The following is a 24728-nucleotide window of genomic DNA, read 5'->3' on the forward strand; positions in this document are numbered from 1 at the left end:
TTTGACAGTCTTCCCCAACCTGATCTTTCCAGTCGAAATACATTGGGCTGTAACACTAAGTTGATTAAACAACAGCAGATATGAAAGGGTTCCTGCCGTACTGTATACAGTAGTAGGGGGTGGGAACCATTAACATTTGCATAAGAGGAAGGAAACATGAATCTCCCTAGGAAAGTCTCTGCACTGAGGTGAATGTTGTTACAACTCTGTATTTTTAGGGTTCAGCAATTTTTTAGAATTAACCTTTACTCTGATGTAGCAAAGCAGTCCCTCAAACTCTTTAGGAAAACAGCATGCCTCCCTCTTCTTCTAACAGAGATGGCCATCACATATCTATTTACTGGTTCTTACAAAGCTTACCTCCTGAGCATTGTCTGGCACTTGGAAATTTTGAATGAGATTTCTGCATGTGCACTGCAACCTCTTCCAGTTTATCCCACTGGTATAAGGCAAATTTAAGATATGCCATGTGGTAGCAGAGGAAGTCCCCCACCTCTCCTTTCTTGGCCACCTTCTTCCTGACCCCTCTCTTTAGCAGATAAGATTAGTTATCTTTTTATTTCTTTCCTTGAAGTTTTAGAAAGATTGGATTTGCTGCGTATATAAGTGCTATTGCTATTTCTACATTGCTGTCTCAGGCTTTAAAATTATTTGTTTTTCCCCTTGATTTGTAGCTGAGATCTTTTTTCATGCAAAGCATCCAATCTGTCACTGACTACTCTTTCTTCTTCTTCTTTTTTAATTAAGGTACTCAAGTAAAACTCTTAGGATCCAAACTTCTGTGGCAGCTTTCCTATATTCCTTTGAATTGAAACAAGGCAATCCAATAATATACAGAGTTATAAATATTGGTTTACCGCTTGCAAGCAGGATCTCAATTGGAGTAGATTGTTTTACTCCTTTAAGTTCCCCTAATATCTTTGTAACTCAGTGTCTGATCTTCATGGGGTTTGGTTAGTGCAAATTCCTTGTAAATGATTCTGCACTGCCAAAGTGGTCATGAGGATGTATCCATCGGACTTTATCAGGTACCAGTAACATAGAAGCACAAGATTATGAGGTGCAAGGTTATTGAGGAAAATCCATGAAAATTACTAAGCGTAGCAAGAAATAAAGCTTTCCCACCCCCACTTCCCTGTATTAGGGAGAAAGTGAAGTACCTACCCTGGTGATTTCAAATTAGTTAACACAGCAGATTTTAAATTGTCCCAGGAGAGCTATTTCTTATAACAACTGACAGAATGTTACTGTTCTTTGTCAGCTGTTTTATTAGCATCTTGCTGGTTCTTTAAATGCCCCAGAGCTTGAAGTGATCCGTGTGCATGCATGCATCCCAGAGAAAAGGCTATTCTAGCTTCAGGCAATAAAATGGGAGCATTTTAGAGAACAGGATGGAAGGAAGCTTTGTGGTCTCATAGGGATACTTTGCAAGGCATCATATTCTAACCAGCTGTTAGACATTTCACTGCCCTTGCTTTCAGTTCACTTGCAAAGCTGAATCCATCAAGAAGATAAAATGATTCCTCAGAAATCTAGTGTCAAAGGTAGAGAACCAACGTCATTCCTGCTGTGAAATTGTGATTATTATAACAAAATTCTCTAGATTTTATACCAAGTATTGTATCCTCTCTGCCCTGTAAGAGTCAGGATTCCCGGAGGCTTAGGAGCTACAAGTTCTAAGACATTTTCATTTTGGCTTCTGAAATCGGCACAGGGGATTTGGGGGTTGTGAAATGAAATGCTCAAGGTGAGGGTGCAGAGAACACTAAAGCTAGTTGATCTTCAGAGGTATGCCCTGGGTGGGGGGATGAAAGAGAGTGTAATGATGAAAACAGCATCAGGTGACATAATTCAAGCTCCACCTCTTTGGTACATATGCCTCATGATGTTACATGAATCTAAAAAAGGGGGGCAGAGTTTCCAATACAACAACATGATTTTTCCATTATTTTGATGGAAGTGGTGTAGTCTGTGGATACCTCTGTCCATCTTGAACCAAGACCAGAGAATATAATTTTAATTCTTTACTTTCTCCTACATTGGACAAGTTTTCAAATATTTCACATTTATGTCAGTTTTAAATGATTGCTTAATGGAACATGTGTGAAGGCAGATTTTTTGCCCTGAAAGATGATCTAAAAATATGAAAGGAAATGAAGATTATAACAGATGTGCTTATGTCCGTTTATATACTACCTTTTACACAGAATACACGGTACCTAGCAACAACTGTAACAAAAATGGAATAAATGATGTTATAATTTCTTTAAATAAATAAAAAACCCCATAAAATGCCAAACAATAGCCACAGCTTGCCATGATAAAATCTATTAAAACATTTAAATGGGACATGAAAAGGGACATGAAACAAAAAACTTTGGTTGAGGAAAGTTTTCCAAAGTTTGGGCTCCCCAGTGAGCCTAGGACTGGCACCAGTCTCGGGCCTTTCAGTACTTTTTTTTTTCTAACCAACGTCTTCCTTTTTGCCTTTCATCTCCACTTGTCACCATGGTTACTCCTCCTTTATGGCCCCTAATGCTGCATTGCATCACTGAAAAGTTTCTGTGGGGAGCTGGAGCTTTTAAACCTTGGACACTTCACCAATCCATGATGACAAGTGTCATAGCTGGAAGTTAATCAAGCATGAAACTTCTGAGTAAGCCTAAACCAAAGTCATCAGGATCCTCCTAGTCATTGTAGCCTTTGAGAGTGAGTTACATAGGGAAGACTGTTTTTCACATTCCCAATCAAATGTTCTTTAGATACTGGAGGGATTGAGAAAAAGAATCTCTTTCAAGGATTTGAGGCTACTTAACAACCTGTACGGTCTCCTAAATTAGTAGGATCTATTGCCTTGTTTTCTGAACTTGCAGGATAATGACCTAAAGCTATAACACAATTGGTTGGATTCCAATGAAAGTGATCAGCAGAAAAGGATAACTTTATTGTCACTTCGAATGTACACTAATTGGCATACATTAAAAAGGAAATTTCATTGCATACAGATTCTTAAAGGGTCACTACCTCCAATTTTAACACTACATAAACATGACAAGATAAATAAATAAATAAATACAAAATTATTGTATGTAAAATTATGTAAATACCACCATGCACCTATAAATACTGGGGCTTCAATAGATCCAAGTACTTCACATTTTAATTTGTTAACATTGATGCTGGCAATAAAGACATACATATCTATATTAAAATATTTCATTATCCTGACCCCCCCAGGTTTTCAACTGAAATGAAATAATTTGAATAAGATATTTATTGTCTGCAAGATCCCATAGGAAATAACATTGAGAGCTGGGTGGTGGGGCAAAACATCATTATAGATTACTCAGTGATCTTCAATTGTGGTATTTTTTGCACTGGCTCAGAGAATTGGGAATGAGAGGCATGATGCTACGGTGGTATTGTCGTTTCTCAAGTGCTGATTCCAGTTAGTGCTGATAGGGAGGAAGACAGCAGGTCCCTGCTTTGTGAATTACAGTTTATCCACTCCTATTTAACATTTATATGAAGTTGCTGGGTGTGGGTTAGCACAGGGCGAGGTATCATCAGACCACTGATGAAAGCCAATTATATATCTTTGCCCCAAGCCAACTAAGTAATGCTGTAAGGGCATGAATGGGAAAAAAGGCTTCAATTTATTTATTTATTTATTTTTCACATTTCTGAACCACCCATCTCCTTCAAAGAGGTTTAAAGAGCTTAATCTCAGCAAAACCAGTAACTGTGGATCTTGAATCTCCCTCCCAATTCACTTGTAATGTGTTTAGAGTTTTGGTTGCGAAAGAGTTTTACTATGAAGGCAACAATTAGATAAATGAGGCTTGGGCTCATACTAAGAAAAACATTTATGAAAATGTATTAGTTTGTTCTCCACCAACCCCTTCAATTTACAAGGAGAGAGAGAGAGGGAAGGGGCTGAGAAAGAATATTCAGATTTGCAAGATTCTGTAGTAGAACTGCTACCATTTCTCTAGGAATTGGAAGACCTACTCACAGTAACTCATGCCTTAGTCATCTATTGGTTGGATTGCTGAAACATGCTGAACATAGAGTTCCTCTTAAAGAATTCTTGGAAACTGCAACTAGTTCAGAATATAGCAAGTGAGCAGTTGAAGGCATATAAAAATATACCCATGTTCCACAGCCTGCTCTGACTTCCAGTTCACTTCCAGATGTAATTTAATGTAATGTGGCGCAGTGGTTAGAGTGCAGCACTGCAGGCTACTTCAGCTGACTGCAGTTCTGCAGTTCGGCTGTTCACATCTCACCGGCTCAAGGTTGACTCAGCCTTCCATCCTTCCGAGGTGGGTAAAATGAGGACCCGGATTGTTGGGGGCAATATGCTGACTCTGTAAACTGCTTAGAGAGGGCTGAAAGCCCTATGAAGCGGTATATAAGAGCCAAGGTGGCGCAGTGGTTAAATGCAGCACTGCAGGCTACTGCTAGATCCGCAGGTCAGCGGTTCAAATCTCACCGGCTCAGGGTTGACTCAGCCTTCCATCCTTCCGAGGTGGGTAAAATGAGGACCCAGATTGTTGTTGGGGGCAATATGCTGACTCTCTGTAAACCGCTTAGAGAGGCCTGAAAGGCCTATGAAGCGGTATATAAGTCTACTGCTATATTGCTATATATAAGTCTAACTGCTATTGCTATTAATTTACTGGCTTAGCCATCTTTGATAGAGCTGGAAGGGACCTTGAAGGTCTTCTAGCCCAACACCCTCTTCAAGCAGGAGACCCTATACCAATAGTCCTACATTACTCATGGAACTACCTGTCTCCAATTGTCTCTATGTAGCCCACAAGAAATGACAGGGTTGACATATTCCAGATTCCATCTATTAGGTAGTGATCTAATAATTAGGGACTTAGGTGCTGTACTTTCTTTGGTTGTTGGACCAGCATATCCCAAGAGATTCAGATAGCTTCCTTCCTTCCTTCCTTCCTTCCTTCCTTCCTCCCTCCCTCCCTCCCTCCCTCCCTCCCTTCCCTTCCCTTCCCTTCCCTTCCTTTTCAATTAACAATTTTTATTTACTTTATCTGTGCTTGTATAATGGTGATGATGGCCTTTTATAATCCTTTTATTTTAATTAAAGCATAGGTATATTTTCAAAAAAGATATTATCTATCAATGAGCAAATAATTACTGAAGTTGTGCAATTATTATTCAATGTGGCATTAGCTCCAAGCAGATTATATTAAATTATTTTTATGATATAAAGAAGTATAAATCTTTGAGTTTAATGCCAACATCTCTATATTATATCATGCCAAGTTTATTTATGGTATGTTTATTATGTGTTCTGGAATGATATCTAATTTATAAAAGTAGCTTCATTTCAAATTTGTTCCCTAAAGTCTCTGAATAGTGCTTTGGGCATATTTCCAATACTTTGGGGGTATTTTACATGCTCACTACACATGCTAGAATGTTCCTTCTGTTTTGTGAAATTTTCAACATTTGTTACTCTATACTTTCTTTATTTTGGCAATTATTGATGGAGTTGCATTTGTAAAATATTTTATACCAGGTCTTCTTCATAGCATAACTGGGAGTGAATTTTATAGATTTGTTCCACATTCTTCTGACTGTTTCTTTCAAGTTTTGCATCCAATTTAATACATATATTCTGTCTCTGTGTTGTATCTAAGTAGACATTTATAGATATATACTGATTCTGTATAAACATTTTCAAATTCTGTCATTTTCTTAATGTCGCTATCTCATTTTTGAGGTCGGATTTTATTCTTCTAGCAATTTGAAAATAAATCAGCCATGGTATATTTCAGCTGATTCTTATTGTGTATGTAATTCAGTGGTGAAATTCAATTTTTTTACTACCAGTTCTGTGGCTGTGGCTTGGTGGGCAGGGCAGGGAAAGGATATTACAAAATCTCCATTCCCACCCCACTCTGGGACCAGCTAGAGGTGGTATTTGCAGGTTCTCCAAACTACTCAAAATTTCCATTACTGGTTCTCCAGAACCTGTCAGAACTTGCTGAATTTCACCCCTGATGTAATCTATTCATAAGATCTGGGTGGACCACATATGTTATTACGTTTTTCTTACCATAATTGTTTCCAACATGAAAACCAGTGATGGGATTCAAAAAGGTTTACTACCAGTTCTGTGGCATGACTTGGTGGGGATAGCGTGGCTTGGTGGGCGTGGCTTGGCTTGGTGGGTGTGGCATGGGAAGGATACTGTAAAATCTCCATTCCTTCCCCACTGCAGGGGAAGGTTACTGCAAAATCCCCATTTCCTCCCGATCAGCTGGGACTTGAGAGGCAGAGAATGGATGGGGGCGGGTCAGAGGTGGTATTTAACGCTTCTCTGAACTACTCATAATTCCAACTACCAGTTCTCCAGAACTGGTCAGAACCTGCTGAATACCACCTCTGATGAAAACCATTTAGGGGAGAGCCTAATGGTGAAATGGTTGGGCATATTATTTTCCACATGGAGTCCCATAATTGTGTTAAGCTTTGTATTATAATGTGTCCTGTTAAGTTTTTATACTCTTTTGGGTCCCTGTGGCATAAGTATGTGTGAAGATCATTACCTAGGTCAACTCCTTCCAATATTGTATTTATGTTTTGCTGTTTGGTGATTTTATCTACTCTATGGAACATGACAAAGAGCTTGTCTGTAATACAGTTTGAAAACTGGAAAGACAAAGCCATCTCTTTCATTGGAGTAGGGTTAAATTTTAAATTTGTCCCTAGGTTTTCCCCCCACTTCATATATATTTTCAAATTGTTTCTTGTTGTTCATGTAAAGTCTTTTTCTGAAATTGGGGCCATTTGAAATAGCAATAGCACTTAGACTTATATACCAATTTACAGTGCCTTTACAACCCTCTCTAAGTGGTTTACAGAGTCAGCATATTGCCCCAACAATATGCTGGCTCCTCATTTTACTGACTTCAGACAGATGGAAGGCAGAGTCAATCTTGAGCCATTGAGAATTGAACTGCCAAACTTCTGGCAGCCCGCAGTCAGCAGAAGTAGCCTGCAGTACTGCATTCTAACCACTGCACACCACAGTTCATAAATAAATAAATAATTTATCCTGGCTAACACAGTCATTTTGATAATTGCAATTGATGCCTGGCAGCCAAATTCTTTCTGCAAGAAATCTTACTTTCTTTATGTTAAATATTTAGTTATATTTGTTTGAGTATTAATTTTGTATTCAGATAACTTTCTGAAGCTATGGATTATTTTCCTTGTTAACCATCCTCAGGGAGTTAAAGATCTGGATGTTCCTGTAGGCATTTGGGCTGGAAGACATGTTTAGTTACTATATTATTAACCAGAAGTATAATTTTGACATTGCTTATTGCTTCTGATAAACTATACTATTGACTTCATTGGTTTTTAATCCTCTACAACAGTGGTAGTCAACCTGGTCCCTACCGCCCACTAGTGGGCGTTCCAGCTTTCATGGTGGGCGGTAGGGGTTTGCTGTAACTCTGCTTTATAAATTTTATAAAGTAAAGTTACTTTCCTACTTTATAAATCACCATTACTGTGGAATCGGTGGGTGGTTAGAAAATTTTAGTTATAAAAAGGTTGACTACCCCTGCTCTACACGATACAGTCCCTTTAGTAATAAGGATGGCTATGTAATTTTTTTCTTAATCAGCCTAGGAAGCAGCATTTTTCATTTTGTCCAGCACAGGGATAATTTGAGCTATTTATTGAAAAGCCTAAATTAAAAAGATAAAAGCAAATGCACACAACCTTGCTAAATGTAAAATGAATATAGGGCAAAGTTTAAATCCATTTGCAAAATTAGAAATCAACAGTACTGCATTCAAAACATTATCCATAAATGAAAAAGACAGCAGTTTCCATATATGTAATAAGCATAAAAAGAAACCCAGCTTTGCAGCAACATCTAAAGCTGTATGCTGACATTGGCATCAAAGGTGAAGATGGTAGACCCTGACAGGCCACAGCCAGAATGTCTCCATCCCAAACCCAGGTTTAATTGTGCCAATTCCCTTTAATTTCTGTAAGTAGGAGAAAAACAGGTGTAGTAAGAACACACAGAACTATCATCATGTCACAACCCTTAGAAGAGCCTGAGATAATGAGCCACATGTTTTTCTAACTTGTCTTTAAACATCATTTTATGCCTCCAAGGGCTTTTAAAGTGCTCAGACTCAAGCCTACTATTTAGATCAATGTTTCTCAGCCTCAGCAACTCTATAATGTGTGGACTTCAACTCCCAGAATTCCCCAGCCAGATTTAGATGTAACTTAAGCCAATTACTTAGATGTAGCTCAGCATTTTTTTTTACTCATCTTGGTAAAGAGAAGCCATCTCAAGATTACTAAGGCTGTTTCTTTTATAGCTTTGCTTTATTATTCTCATTAATAGATGCTTTTTACCAATACAGGTGAAAAAGGCCACAGACAATGCATACTACAGCATCAAGACAAAATTTAGAATTTAGAATTTTATTAATATTTATAGGCCGCCCTTTTCCCTGAGGGGACTCAGGGCGGCTTACAAAGTATAGGGGGGGACACACAAAAACGATGAACATAAACATTACATGAGTATAAAATAGTACACACCATTCATTCATCATTCGGGTGGGGACAGATTACGATCTTCATCCCCAGGCCTGACGGGATAGCCAGGTCTTAAGGGCTGTGCGGAAGGTCTGGACGGTGGTGAGGGTACGAATCTCCACGGGGAGATCGTTCCAAAGGGTCGGAGCTGCTACTGAAAAGGCTCTCCTCCGTGTAGTTGCCAGTCGACACTGACTGGCGGATGGAATTCGGAGGAGGCCTAATCTATGCGATCTGATAGGTCGCAGGGAGGTAATTGGCAGGAGGCGGTCTCTCAAGTACCCAGATCCACTACCATGGAGGGCTTTAAAGGTGGTAAGTAGCACCTTGAAGCGCACCCGGAGATCAACAGGTAGCCAGTGCAGCTCGCAGAGGATAGGTGTTATGTGGGCGAACCGAGGTGCGCCCACAATCACTCGCGCGGGCCGCATTCTGGACTAGCTGAAGTCGCCGGATGCTCTTCAAGGGCAGCCCCATGTAGAGCACATTGCAGTATGGGTTTGCAAAATGGGTTTGAGTTCAATGTGGTTTATTTCCAACCAAATGTGCATTAGATTTATAAGATAAAACATGTAAGATTGTATGCATATTTGGTTGGAAATGTCCTATTGCATTCAACAGAGCCTATTTTCCTGCAAGTTCAGGAAATTTATAAATCTCAGTGATAATTTTTATATTTAGCCAAATGACAACCCTTGAATACCTGAAATTTTAATATCAACTTTATGTTGATTGCATAGAAAACAAAACTGTTTCTAAATGGAGGCTATATGAGCAGAATTCTTCTCCTTCTTTGACTGCATAAAACCTATTTTGACCTAATCCACATTGCTCAGTATTAGGTAATTAAGACACCAAGTAACATATTGGGCACCATATGGCACAAAAATCACTAATTCACTACATAGTAAACAAAATTTATCCAGATTGCAATTCTGTATTAGAAATTCTCACTATTTATTGATTGTATAAACTACTACTTCTCAGCCACTTTTCAGCATAAGTGGTTATATGAATGTTAGAAGTGGACTAGAGTCATCCACAACTGTCACAATGACCAATGTACCAGTTTCATATTATTTGCACAGGACATGGAAGATCAGGGGGAGACCACTGATTTTAACACTTCAGCATTCACTTTAATTACCGTATTTTTCAGAGTATAAGATGCACCGGAGTATAAGACGCACCAAGATTTTAAAGTCATGGGCATTGAAATTTAAAAAAAAAAGTTTTTGCACTCTGCAGATCTTCCAAAACCGGCCTGTTTTTCGTGAAAATGGGCCCATTTTGTTAACAAAAAGAGCATGCATACCCTTTAGGAGGCTTGTAGAGTGCTCCTGCGGGAGCAAAAAAGGAGCACAAAATGGCCCGTTTTTCAAGAAAAAGGGCCCATTTTTTGTCAAAAAAAGACATGCATAGCCTTTAGGAGGCTTATAGAGTCATTCTGGCAGTTGGGAGAGGCAAAAATGAGCAAAAAATGCCCCATTTTGTCCCTCTCCAGCCCCCAGCAGCACTCTGGAAGCCTCCTAAAGGCTATGCACGGCAATTTTTGCAAAGGGAGCGGAGTTTTGGGAGGCAAAAAATTCTGTACTCAGTGTATAAGACGCACCCAGATTTTCACCCTCTTTTTTGAAGGAAAAAGGTGTGTCTTATACTCCGAAAAATACGGTATGCAGCAAAAATGGCACTTCCCTCATAAAAGAGTGTTCTGTAGTATTGAGAAAAAGTGCAAACAAAAGAGGAAATCTCTGCAAAAGTAAAATTAGTGACCTCACAGACACCCAACCCATCTTTGTTGGCCATAGTTATAGCTCACACAATATTGAGTGACTGTTGTAAGGGAGGGTATAAGAACAAAACATTACATTGGCATATTTGTGAAACACCATGGTCGACTGGCTGACACTACAACATTCTATATGGCATCATTTTGTTGAAAAATCAGTCTGTCTTTTCTCCAGTCAATAGCTACTTCTAGAATGATTTTTTGTTAGTTAAGACCTGCTTTCAGTACTCAAAGAGATTAATATATATCAGATTTGCATTATTTAATAAAAACCCTGTTATGTGAGGTTGGGCAACGTTTTACCCTGAGGAACAGCAAAGTACAGATGAGAGATACCACACATATTAACATACACATACTATTATATACACCCACATACTGACATGTTTGTACATATATTTATCACGGTGTCACTGAGAACTGGTGAGAAAGGTCTGTTTCCTCTCAATGATCCTGATACAATTCACAGCTTTCTGTGCTCATGGTATAAGAGTTTGAGTAATTCAAACATGGTTATAGGTTGGGAAGATAGGGGAGGTCTTGTCTCACTTTCTTTTCCCAGAGAATCCTTTAAAAATTGTCTCTTTGAAGGGAGTCACTGTAAGAAGTAAACCACCTTTACTTCTTACTTCAATGATCCTGTCCAGAGTCCTACTTTTGTCCTACTAATTCAGAATATAGTGATTGGGAAAAAGTCTTCACCTTCTAGATCTGGTTGCTCTAATCAATGACCAAACATAATTACATGTCTAGGTCAAAGTGATGAAAAATGTGACATTATGCTGCAAACTCTGCCCTTTAGACATCATGGGGCATCATGATGCATGTTTTATTGTTTGATGATATCATTGGCTTGTGGAAGATGCCCTTCTTGGAAATTGGAATTGGAAACCAGTGTGATGGATTCAAGATTAGTCACCTATGGTTCCTAATCAGTACCCCAATACACTTTATGTTATTTGAAGATCCTAGAAAATTTTCAGGAAAAACTCCAATTTACAACATATTGATTTGGATAAAGTAGCGCTAGCAGATTTAGACTGCAAAAATCCAAACAACGATTATAAGGTAGCAAAGAGTTAGATTTCTCTTTATGTTTTTGTTGCCATTTAAATATTATTAAGATGGGTTGCTGCTGGTTCATCCCTGATCAGGTGAACCAGTAATAGCATCGGTGGGAAGCTCCACCCACCCGCCTGGATGCTTCTGCACATGTACAGAAGTGTCGCACGCACACCTGAACTGGTAGTAAAAAAATTGGCAACCCACCTCTGATTGGCAGGGCAGATTTCATAGCCCTAGATTATGACTGTTAATCAAATTCATATTTCCAGGAAGACACACACTATGGATACCACACTGAAATTTGGTCAAATATATTTTGGCTTTCTAATGTCTGGAAAAAAAATAGGATAAAGAACGGTCCTAAGCTGCAAATATTAGAGCTTTAAAACAGATCACAATGTTTATTCTGAATCCGAATTCTCTACTGAGAAAAAAGGCTTTATTTTGTGTGGACTGAATTTCATTTTTGTTTGCTCAATCTCTCACGGCAACCACACAACATTCAGGATGTAGCTTCCTGATCCACTGACCACAATCAGGTTTGTATTTAAAAATTTCCCCTGCCTAGCAATACGGGAAGATGAGAAAAAATGATTTATTCATCACAACAAGCCCCCAATTTATGCCACCACCTAGTAAGCATTCTGCTTCTGCCCACAGGATATCCGAGTATATGCAAAAAGAATTTAAGAAAACACAACTAGAGGAAGCTTTCCTAAAATCAAACTAACTACTAACTTTTTAAAACAACCATTCACCTAAGTAGTAAATTATTCTGCAGTTGTTGTTTTTAAAGCACTGAAAAGTATGTCTATTTTCACTGTTCTTTCTCTCCCTGGGTTAGTATATAAGCTATGAGGTTGTTGGTATTGACAAAGAATTTAATCTTTTTTGATTTTTCTCATTTGTAGAATGTTTGAAAATACATATGACTTTTCTCTGATGAAATTCTGCCCTGAATTATTGAGAATTCGAAGATGTATAATTTACAAACAAAAAACAAAAAACAGGTGTTTCCATTTTTGGAGGTTTACACACATACACAGATACACACATATTCACATGCTACACTCTACAGAGCATGAGGAAATAAATATAGTCTTTCTATGCTTTTGCCTAGATTTCTGTTTAGTCATAAAACAGCAATAAGATTCAGAAAACTAAAACAGCATTCTATATTAGAAAAGTCTTAGTCTGGATAAAAGATACACAGTATTAGAAAATAAAATTTGTTCTGTCTCCAAAAAATCTTGGTCTGGAACAATGAAGTGTGTTTAGAATGCAAACCTCTTTTCTTTATCCCTCTTCAGCCATCCATGAATGTATGAATGATCCTGTACTTTTAGTGCTTTATGCCCAACAGTATATATTAGATTCTGGCCACTCCCTTACTCTTTCCTTGCTACTTCACAGCACAGCTCAGCATATCCACTCAGCCAGGGAGTTGTAACTCTCTGAAAATATGTAGGAAGCTCATTGGCTTGTTCTAGAAAGTATCCAGTAGTACTTTGTCTATTAGCAGTGGCTTCTGCAATGGAAACTAGGATAGTAGGTAATGTAATCTTCTGAACCAGAACTATATTATCACAGGATTTTAATAACAGTATGCCAGAAGTCTGCTACATAATTCAGGCAGCATATTCTGTATCTAGAGGCATGGATCTTAAAAGAAGGATTACCAGGGAAGTGTTTACACTTGATAGGGCAATTATGCCAAAACTAGGCTTCCTGAATTCTTTATTTATCAGATTACAACCCACATAATTCACAGTACTGCCAACTGCAGATCATGGAGTTGTAGCGGAAGCAATCGGAAGGTTGGAGAATACAGCCTAAGCCAAGAAGCCATGGCTAAGTTAATATGCAGCAGTGAGCCTGGTAGCCTAGGGTGCAAAGTCCAAGATGCAAAACTCCACTGAGCCATGAACTTCATCAGATAAACATAAACCAATAACTTTGTACAGACTGACCTACCCCATAAGGCTGTTGTAGGGATATCATGTTGTGGAACTACAGATGGTGTCTAGCTTATAATAAACATAAAAGGAGTAACATGCCTACTGAGCAGTCATTTTCACAACACTCTCTCCCCTACAATGGGATAGTTGATGGTAAAGGTTCATTCTCCAAACTTGTGGGTTTGTTTCCAAATGTTTCGTTACCAGCTTCTTGGCTAAGAAGCGAAATGTCTTCAAAGAGAAACCAGGAAATCCAGCTGCTTATTGAAAAAAGCATCTTTGGGACTACCAGGCTAGGTAACATCTTCAGCTGAGTTTCAAACTCCGCTGAAGATGTTAACTAGCCTGATAACAAAACATTCGGAAACCAACCCACAAACTTGGAGAACAAGCCATCATCCTAAATCTGAGCTACAAATATTCACCACTAATGCAATGGGATAGTTACTGGATATGGATAAATGTTTTGACACTAAGACCTGCCTAGCCTACAATGTAGAAGTGACTAGTTAATGTTGTTCAGGAATTAATTAATTGGACAGGTAGACCTCAAAAAGTCAAAAAGAGAAATGAGTAACTTTCTTGTGTGCAAATAAAACAGGTGCTTCTGACATTACCTGGCAGTTATTGTGCCATTTCTTTGGAGACTCTTGTCACTGTTAGTATGAATAACTGTAATCATCAGTTTTCATTAGTGGCCCTTTGGATATCCTTAGAGCATCATTCTCTTCAAAGACATCCCCATGGTCAGATGTGGCCAAAACAAGCAAAACAACCACACTCCACTCCCTGTCTGGCACTGCATTTCTTAGCTGATTATCATCATCAGAACCTACATGAAGGAGTGGATGGATGGGTGGCTAGTGTCAAGTGGATGGAACCAGGAAGAGGGTGTTTAGCAAACAGTCCATTTGGGCTGCCCAAAGATAGTCCAGCAGGGTTGATAAATTTGCTTCTTAGCACTAGGTGCTTGATGATAACAGAGCAGGAAGAGGAAAGAAGCTGGAGGTGGCACGAGCAACAACTCTCCTGTGATTTTTTTTAAATTCAAAACTGTATGTTTGCTGTTGCTTTAATGGATGTTGTGATGGTTCAAAACTGAGCCAGTCAAATCACATAGCTTTCTGCCAAGAGTGGGCTCAAAACACCCACATAAAGCTGGGTGAGGCAAGTGACTGTTACTCTGTTTCCTTATCTTGAGAGCAACTTGAGATAAAGGCCTGGTGCAGTGTTTGCTCTGGCTCAGTATGGAGGCCACCTTCCCAAAGGGAGTTTTACTGCTCTTGCAGGCGCCAGACAGCAATGATTGCAGTTCTCTCTTCATCGCTCCGGGAACTAAGTACTTTGTCTGCAGGGAGAATGTTAACTCTTGCTCACAATGGAAAACTCCTGAGAATTGCTTTTGCACTGATTTGAGTTACAGTGACACCTGAAGCTCAACGTTATTTAAGCTGGCCTTAACAAAGTAGAAAACAAAATCTCTCCTCGCCTCTCCTATTTTTCCGTTTCAGGAATCAAAATGTGGAAAGCTGCATTAAATAGAAACAACAGACGAGACTTAGATTAACTGAAGAGTTTTGTTTGTTTATCCCACATTTTTTATTCTTAGTTTTTGGCAAGAGAGGTGAACACATAGCAAGGACTTTCTCACTCACTGCCTAGAAGTTGCAAGGGTCTGGATGAAGCAGAACCAATTCAGGTCAAGCTGAAAGTAAAACCAAGCTGATTTTGGTCCTACACACACACACACACACACACACACACACAATGTGCAGGCACTTACTACCTTTGGCTCTCATTGGAGCAGGGATTCCCCACATTGAACTGATGTGCAAGGTGTGTGTGTAGGGGTGTCCTCCTAAATTCTCAAGAAACAGCCAGCAGTCATGGGTAGAAGAGCCTTTGCACAGCTTCCTCTTATCTGCCAATGATGCCCATTCCTAGATCAGAAGGTCTATTATTCATTGTCTGGATCATCTATGGAATTGTATATTTAAGATTCAGATGACCAAACTTTACCAAATCTCCATTAGTCTCCTCTCCCAAGCAATAGGTACTGGGTGAGCCTTAAAATTTGCTTCTTTGGATTTTGCTTCATGAGGGTTTTTTTATGGTAATTGTGGTTATTTTATTGTTATCTCCCATGTCAATTGGACAGTTGTATGACTATCTATAATAAATCATAAGAAGTTGAAAACATGCTTAGGATAGCTTCCTCAGATTTGGCAACCTACTGATTTGACAATTTCAGCTTCTAGATTTGGCAGCAATGGTCATGCTACCTGGGGATGTCTGGAAATTGAAATCCACTCTTTTGGAAGACACAGGCTAGAAAAGGCTGATCTAGAGAGTTCTGGGGCACAGTGTCATTTTGTGGTTGGAATCAATCAGATCATAAGTTGCACTGAAGTCTGCAAAGGAACAGCAGTTCAACTTCTAACATCTTGAAATGTACCTTCCCGATCAAGTCGTTTTTATAGAAGAGTGTTTCTCAACCTTGGCGACGTTGAAGTCCTGTGGACTTCAACTCCCAGAATTTCCCAGCCAGACAGGGAGTTGAAGTTCACAGGACATAAAGTCGCCAAGGTTGAGAAACATTGTTCTATAGAAGGAAAAAGCCAAGCAATTCCATCAGGTAAAAGAAATTGTTCAATGTTCAATGTTTATTACACTTGTATGCTGCCCTATTCCCGAGGGACTCAGGGCGGCTAACAAACAACGTGGGATGGAGGGGGAATACAACAACAAACAAAGACAAAAACAAATACAAAAAACAGATTAAAAACAACGCAACGGTCACAACAATTCAAGTGGGGCTGGGAACTCATCAGCCCAGGCCTGCCGGAACAGCCAGGTCTTGATAGCTTTGTGGAAAGCCTGAAGGTTGGTGAGGGTCCGAATCTCCATGGGGAGATCGTTCCAGAGGGCCGGAGCAGCCACAGAGAAGGCCCTCCCCCGAGGGGTCGACAGTCGACATTGGCTAGCGAATGGTATTCGGAGGAGGCCTAATCTGTGGGATCTAATTGGTCGTAGGGAGGTAATTGGCAGGAGGCGGTCTCTCAAGTACCCAGGTCCAATACCATGTAGGGCTTTAAAAGTAACGACTAGCACCTTGAAGCGCGTCCGGAGCCCAACAGGCAGCCAGTGCAGCTCGCGGGGGATAGGTGTAACGTGGGTGAACCAAGGTGCACCCACAATCGCTCGCGCGGCTGCATTCTGGATAAGCTGAAGTCTCCGAATGCTCTTCAAGGGCTGCCCCATATAGAGCACATTACAGTAGTCCAGTCTTGAGGTCACAAGGGCGTGAGTGACTGTTCTGAGGGCCTCCCGGTTCAGGTAGGGACGCAATTGGTGCACCAGGCGAACCTGGGCAAATGTCCCCCTGGTCACAGCCGACAGATGATGTTCTAAAGTCAGCTGTGGGTCCAGGAGGACTCCCAAATTGCGAACCCTGTCTGAGGGGCGTATAATTTCACCCCCCAGCCTGAGAGATGAAATACAAGGCCAATCTTTGGGAGGGAAAAACACAAGCCCCTCGGGCTTGTCGGGATTGAGTGCAAGCTTGTTCACACCCATCCAGACCCTGACAGCCTCCAGGCACATCACTTCAACCGCTTCACTGAGTTGGCACGGGGCGGACAGATACAGTTGTGTATCGTCCACGTATTGATGGTATTTTATCCCGTGCCGACGAATGATCTCACCCAGTGGCTTCATGTAGATGTTAAACAGGAGGGGGGACAGGACCAAACCCTGTGGCACCCAATACTTAAGGGGCCTAGGGGTCGACCTCTGCCCTCCGACCAACACTGACTGTGACCTGTCAGAGAGGTAGGAGGAGAACCACCAAAGAACGGTGCCTCCCACTCCCACCTCACGCAACTGCTGCAGAAGGATACCATGGTCGATGGTATCGAAGGCCGCTGAGAGGTCAAGGAGCACTAGGATGGAGGCATGGCCCCCATCCCTGGATCTCCAGAGATCATCAATCAGTGCAACCAAAGCAGTTTCCATGCTGTAGCCAGGCCTGAATCCAGACTGAAAGGAATCCAGATAATCGGTTTCATCCAAGGACTACCAGAGCTGAAAGGCCACCACTTTCTCAACAACCTTCCCAACGAAGGGGAGGTTGGAAACTGGACGGTAGTTACTTAAGATGGCTGGATCCAAAGACGGCTCCTTCAGGAGGGGTCTCACCACTGCCGCCTTAAAAGGGGCAGGAAAGATCCCTCCCGAAGAGAGGCAGTAACTATCGTCTGGATCCAGCCACGTGTTACCTCCCTGCTGTTCGCGACCAGCCAGGAGGGGCACAGGTCCAGTACACAAGTGGAAGCACTCACCGCTCCCATGGCCTTGTCCACTTCCTCAGGCGTGACAAGTTGAAAATCAATCCATAAATTCCGCTCAAGACCCTCCCCGGTACCTCGGCTGGCTCTGAGCAATTGGAGTCCAGGTCTGTCCGAATCCGAGGGACTTTATCCTCTAGAAACTGAACAAACTCCTCAGCTCTACCTTTAAAAGGTCACCCGCATCCCTCCCTTTCAAGAGGGAGCGGGTTATTCTAAACAAGGCGGCTGGGCGCAATTCAGTGGACGCAATCAGAGCAGCAATATATGTGCACTTTTGACGCCCGTATTGCCACGAGATAGGCTCTGATATAGGCTCTCATCAGTGCTCGGTCTGACTCAGACTTACTGGCCCTCCAGCGGCGCTCTAGGCATCTCTTTGGCGTTTCATCTCCTGGAGTTCCTCAGTAAACCAAGGAGCTCTCCTGGATCCGCTACCTCGGAGAGGTCGTAAAGGCGCAATCCGATTTAGAGCCTCCGCCGCCGCTGAGTTCCAAGCAGCAACCAAGGTCTCCACCGGACTGTGGACGAGAGTATCAGGTATAACACTAAGTGCCATCTGAAAACCCGAAGGGTCCATTAGGCGCCTGGGGTGGAACCACCTAATCGGTTCCTCCTCCCTACAGTGGGGGATTGGCTTCCGAAAATCAAGCCTCAGTAGGAAGTTGTCCGACCATGACAGGGGCAAGATCTCAGTACCCCTCAAACCAAGATCACAACTCCATTGCTCTGAGAGGAATACGAGGTCGAGCGTGTGACCCGCTGAGTGAGTCGGGCCCTGAATTACTTGGGTCAAGTCCATGGCTGTCATGGAAGCCATGAACTCCTGTGCTCCATCAGAGTACCCGCCGAGAGAAGGCAAATTGAAATCCCCCAGCACCATAAGCCTGGGGAACTCAACTGCCAGCTCAGCTACTGACTCGAGGAGCAAGGGGAGGGCTGTTGTAACGCTGTTGGGAGGCAGGTATGTTAACAAGAAGCCCACTTGACCCCCAAGGTCCAACTTCACCAATAAGGACTCACACCCGACAAGCTCCGGAGCAGGGATCCTACGAGGAACTAGGGTAAATTGGGTAAAAGTCATGGGCATCTTTCTTCTAGTGAATGCCAGCAACTTAGTCTAAGTAATAAAATATAAAAAACTAGATTATTGTAATAAATGACTTCTACTGACGACTGCCACTATGATCAAAGTTGCAAATTACAAATAACCTTAAAGGATTAGTCAGATGCTACAGAACAAGTGTATCACATCCGGCCACAAATCTACTCTCAGTCAATAAAAAAAAGTTTAGAGAAGTGCCAAGCCCTACAGTTTATATTATAGGCACGCCCTACAAAAATGCAATTTTTGAAGCCAGTATTGTAGAAGTTGTTTTCAGCTACTAGGATTTTGATACTTTTTAATGGGCAAACTGATGATTCAATCAGGACAGGCAAGCAGTGAAGCATTAACAGGTTCTGTTGAAATACTTTATTTTTCAATATTCAATGAATGTAAAAGTAAGGCACTGCTGGAGCCTAATGAAGCTTACAAAATCAGTAATCATATCAGAGAAAAAACATTTTCCAGAAAGGAAATTAGATGTAATTGCAAGCTCAATTAAAGCAAAGGAAGTGATTGCAATTGAACCAGACTTATTTAAAATAAGATGAGAGGGATTGCTTTGCTTGGATAAATTAATGTCAATCAAAGTCCTATAGAAGAGACACAGCTTTTTAGTTTTTCAAATGCCAAGGTATCTGGTGATTCTATGTTTTTTTTTAAAAAAAATAGTTGTTTTGAAAAAAGAATAGGTACATGTTGATTTGTGAGATAACATCTATTTTCCACTTAATTTCTTAGTGTTCTGGACAGATGCGAACCTAAAAAAGGAAAATGCATGCCAAAACTTCCAATCCTGGAAGACTATATTTATCGGTTGTTGAGGAACTAAGAGTTATTCAGTTTTCTTTTACACAATTAATAAAGTTTTAGCTTTTATTTAGAATGGGAAAAGAGGAGTATTCCTGGAGTGTTGACATACCTATAAAAAGCAGTCTGGAAACCTTAGCTGCAAAGACATAGCTTATTTCATGTAAGTTTACTTCTAAACTGAAAAATAGCAATAGGAAAATAATCCCCAAGGAAGTATCATCAACAATGAACATGCTTTTATGACATTTTCATTTTTTTCATTATTCCATTGCTCTATCATCAATAGATTGAAAAAAAAATACAACTTAGTTTACTTGAAGTATTAAGCCCACAGAATCAGGAGTACATTCTGGTGTAAAGGTAGTTTAGTCTCACTGCAGCTGCATCTTTAAGAGGCTCTCAGTAACTGTCAATTCACATAGCATTCTCATTATAAAGTAATTCTGCATTAGTATGAGAACAACAAATGCAATGAGGTATGATTAAATATGCATGGAAAGGTACGGTATGGTTATAATGACAAAGCATGTACCATTTCTCAGGATCATTTTATCTTTGGATTAGTTCAAATGTTTGAAGAAAACTCAAAAGATTGTCCAATGCTGTGGGATCTTGCATTGGATTGTCTTCAATGTATTATCCATCAGAGGCTTTAAGATATTTTCTCATGGATCAAAATTGCTGTCTTTATAGATAACCGGTCTTCTTATTAAAATGCATTCCAAATTATATTTACGTAAATTGGATACTTCACACAAAACTGAACCCCTTGCCAACCTCTATTGAGGAACTGTGATTAAAATATGTACATCAATTTATACAAGATTTTATAGAAATTTCTGATCAGATTTGGCATGCACATATTCAACCATTTTATGCCAACTGAAACTTGAGAGAGCGAACTTGTACTGAATTTAAGTATGAAAATCAAAGATGCAACCATTCTTATGCAAAGTTTTCTGAACTTTGATGTAGATCTGATTGTGAATTAGTGATATCTGAAATACTGTCTTAAATATAACACATGGCCACATTCAGGGACTAAATATGATTATCTGAAAATCAACACTACTCGTCATAGAACATACAGCAACAAGCTGATTAGATGTATAAATCTTCCACATTAATACTTTCTAAGTGACAACGTTTGAAGACTTTCCTTATAGAAAAATAATTCATTATAATAGAATTTTAGAATTTGTGTAGAATTGTAGAAAAATAAGGTACATACATTTTTTGAAATATTGAAGGGCTAGCTCTTTCCGGTTATTCTACTTAAGGTTTTTTCCCCTTATAAACAGGTGATAGGAACAGGTACAAAGTGATCCCTGTTTTACAGTTTGTTAGATTGCATCTATTGTATTTCCCCAAATATAAACTACCACAAGGGCAGGAGAGCCCTCACTCTCAGAGAATGAAAACCTGAAACTGGATCACTAATTATAACATTTATTTTAATGGATTGCACATATCACCAATTGAATTGCAAGCATTGTAAGACACAGAGAATTTGAAGACGACCACAGAGAATCAAATCAATTTTGGAAGGCATCACCCACAGAATCTATCCATCTTTATATTTTATGCATTAGGTTTATTCTCCATCTTTCTTTAGATCATATGTAATACATCACCTTCAATTTTACACCCCCCCAAAAAAAAATACTACTATGAAGTACTGAACTCATGTGCTTCATTGAGCCATGTTTATTTAAGTCCGCTGATTACTAGCCAATATGCTAAACTATAAACTGCAGTTTACAAGCCACAATGTCTGGGTTTGCACAATTCACCAATCAAAAGCAAACAAACCACATTTGGCCTAGAATGATACAATAATCCAATTAATTCCATAGCTGAATCCAGTTTGGATTCAACACCACTGCTGCCATATATAGAATTAGTATTTTTAATGTAATAAGCAACCATAATAGATAACCAAGTGATTAAATAGGAGAACCTCAGGATACCATAAAATGAACCATTTTCACTAAACTTTGGTCTGGTGGATGTATTATCAAATAAGGCAATCATTAATTTTTTCCCCCTAAAGGTGACAAACAGTATATTTAGATTAAAATGTAAATTTGTATATCTACATGACTACAATATATGACCATAAAACAGATTGTCTCCCAAAGACCAAACTTTACCTATAGGACATAGCAACAAGCTTTGAGACCTATTCCTGATCAGCATGGCACTATTGCAAGTAGACTCTGGTATTCTATCAAGTTCTACATGCTGATAATTTGGATACATTGGGGGAGAGGGGGGAGAGAAGGAGAGAGACAGAGGGATGGAGAGGGATATATATATAGGGAGGGAGGGAGAAGGAGAGTGGGAGAGGGAGATGGAGAGGGAGAGAGAGAGAGGGAGGGAGGGAGAGGGAGGGAGAGTGAGAGAGATCGTGCCAGTAGCAGTCTGACATTTAAGTTCTGGGGTGGCTTCATTCTCCCCCCCAAAAAAAGTTCCTTCCAAAATTCATTCTGATTCTCTCTAGCCAGTGATTAATAATTTGTATCCCACACATCAAAAATGCCATGCAGCTTCCATCACCTCAGACTTGGAGTTGATTGAAATTAAAATTCTCTAACTTCCTGAGGTGGCGCAGTGGTTAAATGCAGCACTGCAGGCTACTTCAGCTGACTGCAGTTCTGCAGTTCGGCTGTTCAAATCTCACCGGCTCAGGGTTGACTCAGCCTTCCATCCTTCCGAGGTGGGTAAAATGAGGACTCGAATTGTTGTTGGGGGCAATATGCTGACTCTGTAAATCGCTTAGAGAGGGCTGAAAACCCTATGAAGCAGTATATAAGTCTAACTGCTATTGCTATTGCTATTCCTGAGGGCAGCAGGGTCATTAGACAAATGCATACATAACTAGTAGCTCTCAGCAACTGTTCAAAATTACAATGGCACTGAACAAGAACTTACAACATTATCATAATCACATGATTACAATATCCAATATTCCTTGTTGTCTTCCCACAAGCAAAGTCAGTGGGGAAACCAGCAGGAAGTTGAAAGTTGCTTCAGTTTTCCCTGTGTTTTTGCCCACCTGCATTCCCGTGCCTGTGGTGTTCTGCCCACATCAATGCCTTCCTGTGCATAGGAGCACAGTTTACAGAATCCCTCTAGCCTTCTACAACACTTGCGTATCTGCCTGAACTTTGGAGAACCTGTCCTGCAGCACCTCTGGCACTCATGCACCTGCCTGCATTCTGCCTGCCTTCAATATCCCTTTCCCCGATGCCTGCAGCTCTCACTGATGCCCATCACTGTTGGGCTGCTTGCTTGGGACTCCCGTCTCTTCTCATTTAAAGACTCACATGGTCCTGGGGATATGACAGGGACTGCTAGGATTGCTATTGCTAAGTGATCACATGACATTGCACTACATAGCCAAGTTGCTTGACAAACAGAAATTCTGGTCCCAATTGCTGTTGTAACCTGAGGACCACCTGTAATCATAGCACATGCATTCCTTTAAAATAACCTCATTTTATGCTTTCTTGCTTTCTCTTTCTTGCTTCCTTCCTTCCTTCCTTCCTTCCTTTCTTCTTTCTTTCTTTCTTTCTTTCTTTCTGATGTCTGATGTTTTAGCTCTATCGTGGGCACTCCCTCTCAAACTAAGGGTTGCATAGGGATTGTCTACACCTACACAGAGCAACATACACATTTCATGTTACTGTACAAGCAATGCATAGAATCAGTTCCAGGTGTTGAAAAACCATGATGTATAATCTTATATTTGCACCAACTGACATTTATATCATTCAAGGCACATAGTATTTATACTATGAGTAAAAACAGAATTGTGGCTTTGAAATCAGATACTAACTTCTAACTTAAGCATAAATTCCATTTTGGAACAATATTATCTCTAGATAACATTGAAAATTCTAGACGAAATGGGTGCACTTGTGTGTGTGTGTATTAAGATTCAAGTCTCAGCACATGCATCATAAATTTAACACATCTGTAATTTAATTTCTCATAATCTTACACAAAAATATTTGGAGTCGTCTTCCTCCATTCTTATGCTCTTCACAACTTGTAGACTTTATATCAACCTGGATAAGTCTGTTTTAAATATTAATTGGAAGCACACTAAAACTTCCAGTCCTGTATCTCAACCCAGAGAAATGATTATCACAATGTTTGTAAAGCTAGAAAGCAGGTTAGCATAAGTACTCACTGGAAGATCTAGTTTTACCTTCAAGTAAAGTGAGCAGCATCCCTCCGTAGTTTGGGTACAAGATCTGTGTTGTCGTTGTTAAATCCCTGTTATCACGACTGACGCGACTCAAAGGTGGAGACTGGAAAAAGACAGTTTGGGAACTTTCACCAAAGAATTTAAAAGAAAGAAGAAAGAGGGAAAGAGAAAAAGAGCTGTAACAGCTCCTTTCTTCACCCTAGCAGATCCGTCAGCAAAGAGGCAGAGGAATATCCAAAGGCTGGAAGGAACTGGCAGGGTGATAAGCTAGATCTGAAATCTGAAACTGCAGGTTGGGTCAGTTATATATAAATACATACACACCCATTTACTCGCCTCTCTCTCACCACCCCTCCGTGTTTCCTTAGTATTATAATAGGAGGCAGCCCTCTAGCTGTGCTACTGCAAACTAAGAATGCTTCATATATTCACAAGAGGTAAATAGTTAGCTCCGTCAAATACAAACCTGGAATTTTATCTGATTAATAGAAACCATATGATGAAAGCTTATTGAATGCTCAGGCAAAGGACAGAAATCTAACATTAAACAATACATTTTACCATCTTGAAGAATTTCAGAATATGTCAGACTGTTATTCTAGAGAATGTATAAACAAGATTGCAGTAGAGGAAGCACAAAGAAGATTTTCATTCACCATTTTTTTTCATTCACCAATTGATTGAGGAGGTGGGGAACAAGCAAGTGAGCGATATCTCATGATTTAAGTTTTTTAACACATTTTTAATTTTAAGTTTTTAGCATGAGTAGGTTTTTTTGTAATTTCAAAAACAGTTGTCAACTTTGAGGATATGCAAAATACCCCCTATC

General features: G+C 40.1%; 1 protein-coding gene across 1 annotated transcript in view; it reads right to left on the reverse strand.

Annotated features, from left to right (window-relative positions):
• PLEKHA6 (pleckstrin homology domain containing A6) overlaps positions 1-24185 on the reverse strand; it is a 129816-nt gene extending 105631 nt beyond the window's left edge. The window contains 1 exon segment of the mRNA XM_032218571.1: positions 23900-24185. The gene's annotated coding sequence lies outside the window, so the exon portion shown is untranslated.
• Between the last annotated feature and the right edge of the window lie 543 nt (positions 24186-24728).

This window comes from Thamnophis elegans, chromosome 5 (assembly GCF_009769535.1).
Source record: "Thamnophis elegans isolate rThaEle1 chromosome 5, rThaEle1.pri, whole genome shotgun sequence".
Classification (NCBI taxonomy): Eukaryota; Metazoa; Chordata; class Lepidosauria; order Squamata; family Colubridae; genus Thamnophis; species Thamnophis elegans.